This window comes from Gallinula chloropus (assembly GCF_964237585.1).
Source record: "Gallinula chloropus genome assembly, chromosome: 6".
Classification (NCBI taxonomy): domain Eukaryota; kingdom Metazoa; phylum Chordata; class Aves; order Gruiformes; family Rallidae; genus Gallinula; species Gallinula chloropus.
The window spans coordinates 9455312-9464252 of record NC_140091.1 but is presented as its reverse complement, the minus strand read 5'-3'; positions in this window follow the sequence as shown (position 1 = coordinate 9464252).

Below are 8941 nucleotides of genomic sequence, written 5' to 3'. Positions count from 1 at the left end.
CTCCGTGCCTTCAATGGATTGTAACATCTTAACAGACCATTTCAGGTCAGACCTGAGCTATAGATTTCCACTGGGTGAGCTGAGGCAGTGTAGAACCTCCGGGAAACATGAGGTGCCAATCCAACCCTTCCTCTCTCCTGTGCTGAGACCTGAAGCAGTTTGTGATCAGACCACCACATCCAGAGACCAAATGACCAAAACTGTCCACAAAAGGAGGCAACTCTGGGCTGTGACCCACCAGAAACTCCTTTGCTCCTTATGCCCACAGAAAATGTACCCACAGGAACTATTCTGCAGGTCCATGGAAATGCACAGGCATCCCACCGGTGTGAACAGGAGTGAATTACAAGTGCAATTTAAAGCTCACATTTAAGAGTTTGTAAAGGACAGAGCTAAAGAGAAGCTTAGTGGGACCAGATAATGTGGATACAGGTTCGATGTGCAGGGTATAAACCATGTAGGTGAGGGGAGGTTGTGGTGTTGCCATCACCTTGGGAAAGCAGACAGGGAAGCATCCTTCAGACCAGTCCATTCATGCACCCTCAGCACCAGGAGCTGTCGGCAGTACTGGAAACATCCCCCAGCCTCATCCCTTCTGCACACACCTTCATGAGTCCCTCCTGCTTATTGAGAGCACCACAGCTGCTTGGGAAGGGTCTGCAGGAAGACCTACTGGTTTTTAGGCAAATGACTTGAAAATCTGTGGTATTGAATTGAAATTTTAAAAAAGAGTAATTTAAAAAGAAATAATAATAAAAAGATAAAGCTTGCAGCAACTTCTTATGGAAAACTGCAAATTGGGAAAGTGGGGAGCTCAGGGGCCAGCCTGAGCTGTCGGGGTTACCCCACTTTCCTTAGCCAGCCTCAGTGGGTTAGCAGGGATTTCAGACTACGACAGATCGTCCTGTGTGCCACAGTGTGTGTGGCAAAGAAGCGAACAAAGAAGCACACGTGGGGACAGACTTCAGTCTACATTATTTTCTGGCCTTGGAAGCAGAAGAGGTTCAAAATGCCATTTCTGTTTTCAAATGCTGGGTTCCTCTGAAAGCCAGGACATTCCAGAGGTGAGATCTCACCGAGAGAAAAAGATTTGCTGAAGAAAAATAATTGGTGACTTGTTGAACCTGCCATTCTAACCTGAGTGATGGTGCTACTCCCTTCCTTTGTAGTGAACAGCACTGAAGGAACAAAGCTAAATTGAAAATGAGAAATACCCTCATTTTCAAAACACTTCTGCACAAAGGCAATCCTCATGTAATGGCAGCTCAATCAGCACATGGTCGTAGCAGTTACTTTCATTTATGTATACCAGGAGTCTAGAAAATTAAATAAAAATTAAATTTCTCAGTGAATGTACTTTTTCCTGTGCTTTTCTGTCTCCTTTTCCTTCCCTTCAGCAATATTGGCATTCCACCTAAGCCAGGCAAACTGAACCCCAGTTCAACTTGTTTTCCCTTCTGAATTAATCTGTTATTTCTGTGTGAGCCAGCTCCTCTCAAAGAAACAGGAGCGTGGCCACACAGCATCAGCTTTGCAGGGGATGCTCACTGCAGCTGCAGCCCCTGCGCTGGGGCATCCCGGGCGAAGAGCCACATGCTCCATCCAGCTGCCTGTCCCCTCTGCAGACATGAGGTGCAGCTCTGGGGTTGAAATTGGAGATAATCCTGCAATGGAGAGAGACAGATTGTGCTTAATAAAATGTAAAAATGTTGTAACACTGTGAGATACTGCAAGCTCTTTGGAGGGAGGTATTAGGATAGAGAATTATCTTGAAAAATTAGAAAAATGCCCAAGTGAGGGGGATGCAAGTCCACAAGCACAGAGCACAAGGGCAGGCACAGCCGTTGCACAAAGCCAAGAGCAGAACTGAGTGATAGGCAGTGATCTCTCCAAAAGGTATCCTGCAGACTCAGAGGCTGACAAAGGTAATGCGAATCGATAACATCCTGCTGTTGCAATCCAAGCAAACATCATACTTGGATAGACAAATACAAATATTTCTCCAGAGTTTTTCACTTGCATCTCCTTTCACTAGGTGAAATGAGACAGTGTCCTTCAACCCTGTTTGGAGATTTAAGTATAAAGGAAACTGCACTTACTCCAAAATGTGCTTTGCCTACATATTCGACAGTGTAAAATGAGAAATTTTTTAATCAAAATAGCAAAGTCCCTAAAAGCAAATGACATGCATCTCTACACTGGATTCAATTTTCTTTTCAAGATAAGATTTGAAAAAGAAAAAAAAAAGCCATCTAAAAAGGAGTAGATGAACCTTGGCATGCAAATGTGAAAGATTAAAGCAAGAACATTCTGACAGGCATGAGCACAAGGCTGAAAACCTGGTGAACTCACTAGAACGCCATAGGTAAAGGAAGATCAAACTAGGGAAACTCAACATAACAGCCCTCATGTAAATAAATGGCAGCTGCTAGATTGGATTAGGTAAACACAGATCACATAGCATAAAGCACTCCCTAAGGTTTCTTAAGTCCTGCCATAGATTGCCTGGGGAATCTGCATTTTCGGAGGATTTAAAACCAGGTCACCACTTCTGCTGCACGATCCAAAAGCACAAAGAAGACACTCAGTGTGGTGTAAGGCCACAGCAGACCACCTCTGGCCTGGTTTTTGGGAACAGACTGAATTGGGGGTAGAGGAAAGACTGCACTGCTGCTTTCCCAACTGGGTCATCCAACACATGAATGTTTCTGGCCCTGGGATGGAAAAGCCAGGCAGCTCCTGCCTTCAGTCACTGTCGACTCAGTGACTTTTAGGATTCACTGAAAAATCTGTCCCTTCATATCTGAAGAGGAAAAGGCAAGATGCTCTGCAGCATTCCCATCCTCCTCTCTGTGTTGTGCTTGTGGCTTCTTGGCACAGGAAGGGAATGAAGCCTGGTCCCCCCTGCAGTTCCATACCCAAACCCAACCACAGATCTGCACACAGCCCCCCTCCCCCTTGGTGCTGATGCACCCCAAGGCCAGGGCCTAGAGTCACGCTCTTCTAAATAATGCCACACACAGGAGCCCAGCTCACAACGTCCCCAAGCCACATGGGCCAACACTGTATGCCAGGCCAGCCAGCCTGCATCCCACATGCCACATCCTGTATCATCCCACATCTTGCATCCTGCATCCCATATCCTGCATCCCCCCAGATCCCATATTCTGCATCCCATAGCTGCCATAGCTGCTCTGCCAGCTCTGGAATGTAGGGCTGAGGCTGCAACAGGATTCCTGGGCAACTGTGTCGCAGTGCCAGGGCAAGCCAAGTCCATCTAGAATGTAATTCCTGAAAGCACCTTCCCCCAATTATCTCCCCCCCTCCTAGATATTAGAGATACGGTAGTAATAAAAAGACCTAGTCATGTGGGATGTATAACTCAGAGCAATAAAGGCAGTCAAGGGCTAGATGCAGAAAGGGTAATTGCAAAGATGATGAGCTGGCCTTGGGCTGGCTGATTCAGACCTTCAGATAACTAATTTAACAAGAATTCATCAGAGGGGCTATGTGGGATGCAACAGGGTAAGTGTTTCGGTTGAAAAGATCTTGGATTCTTCTCATTGCTACAGCTTGGTCTTTCAATAACAGCAGAGCAAAGATGCCATCTACTCATGCTATTATTCCTTTCCCCCCAGAGACTGCCATAATAGCTGTACAGCCACATCCCAGTCACGCAAAGGTGGTGGTGGTACTTCCTCACCCAGTGATGGGATGGCAGGAGCAGCAGAACCAGGGGTGAGAACAGCTTGCTCACACCACTGGGGATGCGGTCCCTGCACAGGACCCAGGCCTCTCTCCAGGCAAACCCATTATCAGATGTTACCAGCAATTTCCATCTAAACCCCGCTGGGGTTTTACACTGGAAGCAGCCTGTAAATTAAATAAGTGTTGTGACATATTTGTGAGACAGCTGTATTAAATGCTTCCAGATACAAATTCATCCTTGAGACATCTGTGGTCAGATGGGATCCAGGCAGCTCACATTACCCTGCAACACTTGCTGGGCTCCCTGCCGTAATTTCCTCATTTAACATGTGTTTGGAAGCTTGAAACATTATTAATTTAAATTTTTTTTGGCATTGCAGCTCCCTTTCATCTGTCAGCACCGAGCGCTGCAGGAACACAAAGGGACAGATGGGCCTGGACTCCTCTTCCTATCCGAATAAACACAGGCACAACCAGGGAAAGCAGCTGCTGCAAGGTCACACCCTGGGGCAAAGTACCATTTTTGCACCTAAATCTCACCTGCTTGGTAAACCAGTTCTCCTGCAATGAATGCCAACAGCATGAGTTAAATCAGTGAGGAAGATCCTCTCCTTCCTCCACTTAAGCATCTAAATTAAGTGGAGAAATTCCCAAGGCCCTGAAAGCAACTTCCACAGCCTAATGTGTCCATGGGTTTGGTACAGGATGGGAATTCTTCCAGTGGAACCTTTTAACGCCTGTGGCAGGACCTGCCGTGGCACACACTGCCATCATGTGGACATCCACAGCATCGAGCCACCCGCCTAGGAGCTCGTTGCTACTCAATGACCTCTCAAGTTAACACCCAGCTGTCGTTTTTCCAGCCTTAACTGTCCAGGAGGTCAAGGCAAACCTCTGCTCACCCTGCCAACCCCCCCAGATCACTCTGGCTATAAGAAGACTCTTGTAGATGCTTCTTCATGCATCTTCTTTTGGAGGCTCCTTACTTCTGTCAGGATGCCTGGGAGCTACAGGGATGAAGGTTCTCCTGCTGCTAAGCAGACTGTTTCTGGCCTTGTCCCAGTCCCTTACAATGACCAGACCAGTGCTGTCCCCTTTCACTTTTCTCCACTTGCAGCTCTGTTGTCACTTCACTTTCTTTTTTGAACTTCCATGGTTTTTTCCCCTGCAAAAAAACCCCCATGAGCTGTTGTCCCCACGCTGTGCTAAGGAGTGTCAGACCAAGTGTTCATAACCCCTCTTGCCGTGAAATATCAGAAATACATGAGAAAGGCATTTCTCTCCCCTCCACCAGTGAAACAGAAAACACAGAGGCAAAAGGCTGTATTTGGCATTCAGTTTTGCTCTCACCTGAGCTCAGATTCATGTCCCAAATTCCCACAAACGTGGGTTTAGCCACACTGTCCCCTCCCTATCAGGCCAGTGCTTGACATCTCACTTGACCTTGTAACTACCCATATCCCTTTGGCTCCATGCTTGTTGTTGCCAGTTATTAAATAACTATAAGGGAGACAGATGGGTAAAAATCCACCCTGCTCAGTAACCAATGGTCAAACCCATTGTCTGGGGACTTTGTCACCAGGGAGAAAGCCTGTGGTTTTATAAAAGTTTCATCTGATGCCATGCCAGCGATTTCACTGGCCTGGCCTGGCCCCTCCCCTTACCACCCCCCACCTCCTCCCTTCCTTCCCTGGGGGTCTTAAGGGATTTCTGAGTTATTTTGTAGGTGATTGATGAGAGGTGCTGGCTAGATCCAGATCAGATGGTCTGGTAATTGGGTAGGCATCACAGGACACCCCAAAACATCTCCATTGGTGCTAAGCAAAAGCTCAACCCCAGCTCTCCCTGTGTTGCTTACACAGACCTTGTAAGGCTCCCACCTACACAACATTGCTGTAGTTCCATCCATAGTCACAGGAAAGGACAGATGAGAGGCTTATTTCCTAGAGGGGGGTCCCTGACAGAGCCTAAAGTCTATTTTAGAGCTGCTTGAGAGGAAAAAAAAGCTGGGAGGAGGGACAGCTTTGGGGCAGAGCCCATGGTGCATTGCAGATGGGGAATGGGGATTCTTGTAGTATGCACCAGTTGAACCTAAAATCCCAAGCATCATAGCAGACCTGTCTAAACACCTTCTGTGACCTTATCTGATAACAAGACAAAGCACAGAGTGACATCACTGTCCTCACACCCTTTGCCTGCTCAATCTATTTAGGTCAGCCCCACATTTTCAAGGCAGCTTGCAAAGCCATAGATCTAGTTCAAGCAGCCCAAAAATGGCTTGTCCATCCTTCTCTATCTCCTCAGGTAGACAAGAAACCACAGCAGGAGCCTCCTAAACAAATGCAGCCCACATGCTTCCCAGCCACCTGGCCAATCAGCCAACTGGTCAGCCAGCCAACCAGCCTGCACTGCCTCCTCTCCTGGTGGGAAGCCTGTTAATCACAGACAGAGGGAGAATCACAGGAAGAACTAGTGGTACTAGATGGGTACACCTTACACAGCCATGAGGTCCCTGGAGTCAGGTCCTCTTGTTCCAGAGTGTGAAGTGGTGATGGTGATCGCGTCCCCTTTGCCCTACAGTCAAAGCCTTCCCTAAGAAATGCCTACCCAGACAGACTGCAACCTTCTGCTCTCTAAAGAACAACCTTTAATTCCTCTTTGAACTTTCACACAGATCCAGCTGGCTTGGCATAACAAGATACACTCAGTCTCATGCAGATGGCCAAGTGTGTTGAAAGGTATTGCTGCTCAGTGCCTGCCAGGGAGGTTCTACAAAGCAGCACAGGCTCAGTCAGTGTACTCTTTAATGTGGCTCTAATGACTTAGCAGGCTCTGGCACAAAGGATGCAGCGTGTCAGCAATGGTGATGGGTAGAAAGCAGGATGACAAATGTCAGTCAGAGGATATAACTATTTCCTCTTCTTCCTGGTCTGAAGAACCAGATACAGGGATCTAGTTCAGGGAAGAGTCATGCTGAGGAGCTGAAGAAATGTGCTAAGACAGGGCTAATGCAGCCAAAGTACCTGAGTTTGAAGAGATAGAAAAGATTTTCAGTCCTTGTTTTTGGCTCTTTGCATTACAGCTTCCTGCCATGCAGACAAAAGCCCAGTGCCATGTGGACAGCTGAAGTGACTGGGTCACCTTCTCCCAGCTGAGGAACTTACACAATCATTGTTTCGAGGGAAATGCCAAAGAAATTTAGTGGTATAAACAATGTTGACAGATTAGCATAAGGACATTTGCAGCCCAGGAGCAGACTAAGAGTAGATTACAGAGTTTGTATCTTTCAAAAGAAAAGTGTGTTTCTAGAGCAGCCTTCCACTACCAGTGTGAAGAATTGATGAACAGATCCCCTCTTCAGCCCAAACTTTAGCAGACATCTGCTCATGCATGGTAGGAGCTGGCTCTTAGCCAGCTGAGATGCCCAGTGCCTTTTGTGCCCTGGGTGTCCACGATGGCAGGTGTCTCAGTGTCAATGTTCTCATCCCATCTTATGTAGAATTGTCCAGGCTACCAACCTCAGGATGCAAACCCAGAAGTGTGTGAGGAGCTCCTGAAACATCATCACTGCTGGATGATATTGTTAGAAACTGCTACTTCCAACACATCATGCCCAAGTATTTGCAAAATATCTAATCACCTGAGAACTAGGTGGTGATGTACATGACAGAGACCACACACCACACTAGCTAATGTCATCAAGGGGATTGATCTTCACCCAGAAAATCCACAGCTGAAATTCCAGGAGGAGACAGGAGGAGTGGGCTTCAGAGTCAAGTATCCCTCCAAGGGACACAAAGGTGAAGCCACCTGAATCCCTCCATGTCCCTGTGTGAACCATTCAGCTGTGAGGCCGAGTCTTTTTATGGCACTCAGCTTCCTCTAGCTGCATGGCAAGGAGGACAAATCCTCTCCCTTGCAAGGACTCACAGATGATATTGCAGCCCCTGTGTTGGACAGGTGGTCAGGCAGAGTCTGCCCTTCCTGCTCCATGCACCTGTTTACCCACCCATGATGAGAAAACAAAGCTTAATACAAATGTTCACATTTCAGCAAGGGAATCTGCACAGATCCAAAGTAAAACTGTCTCAAATGCCCACAGATATGGGGTGTTACCCTGTGAGCTCTCAAGAAGGGTTGAGAACTCAAACAAGTTGCGTGCAAAGATTTCTAGTGAATAGGGATTTGCTTTAACAACACCACCTCTGGAGTGGCAGGCACCACACCTCAGCAGTCCCCCAGTCTGTTGGGTTTTCTTTCAAAGAGCACAGGAAGAGTCAGGCTTTCACAGCACATTCCCATGCTACACCCAACCTGGCACAGGCCGTGAGATTCAGCCTGTTTGCAATGAGCTATTTGAGTATTACAATGGATGAGCAAGGTAGCTACAATCCCTCACATGGGTTCATAGCAGCCAGGCATTTAAAATCTGCCTGAGTCTGAAGTATAAATGGGATCTTCTTACCTAGGTCTTTTGTCTTTCCAATCATTAACTAACCAGCAGGCCACAAGCCAGCTGAGGGAAAAGTTACTCACTTCACTAACTTTCAGACATGTTTGTGGAGTCAGGTAATTCCCAGACAGTGGGTCGTGTAAGATTTCTTTCATATATTCTTTCCATCTAAAAGGTTTAAATATTTTCATTGGATTCCCTTGCAGATTCACTCCAACCATTGATCTCTATGTTTCTGTCACTATGAAAAGGGTGTATCTGGACAATGAATGCCAGATAAACAATAGGCTTCTTCAATAAAATGACTGTATTAGCAGGAAACGTGGGTTTCAATTGGCTGTGACATAATTTGGACTAAAAACTAAATGAAAGTGCCCAAATATCAGAAGACCCTCACCTCAGAGACGTGTTAAGTTGGAAAGAAACACCTACAGAATTCAGCAGCACCTGTGTAGTAGCCCATCAGACTACTAGGTTCAGCACCTGATGACCTGTTGATTCTCATAATATCCCAACATCTAAATGGGAAATTATTTCAGCACATCTGGGGATTCTCCTCTTTGCAACATGCTTGGAAGTCAAACACACATGCCAGGCTTCCAGCCCAAGTCCCTCACTGAGCCTGCAATTCCATCCAAGTCATTCCAGGCTTCATTCTGCACCTGTGAGAAGTGAGTCCAGGTAACCAGCATGAGCTGGTCAGAGACTGTGAGAAGGAGTCCTACCTGGGGACCACCCAAGCACTGCACTGGAGAAGTAAACTCAGTGATACGTGAGTCT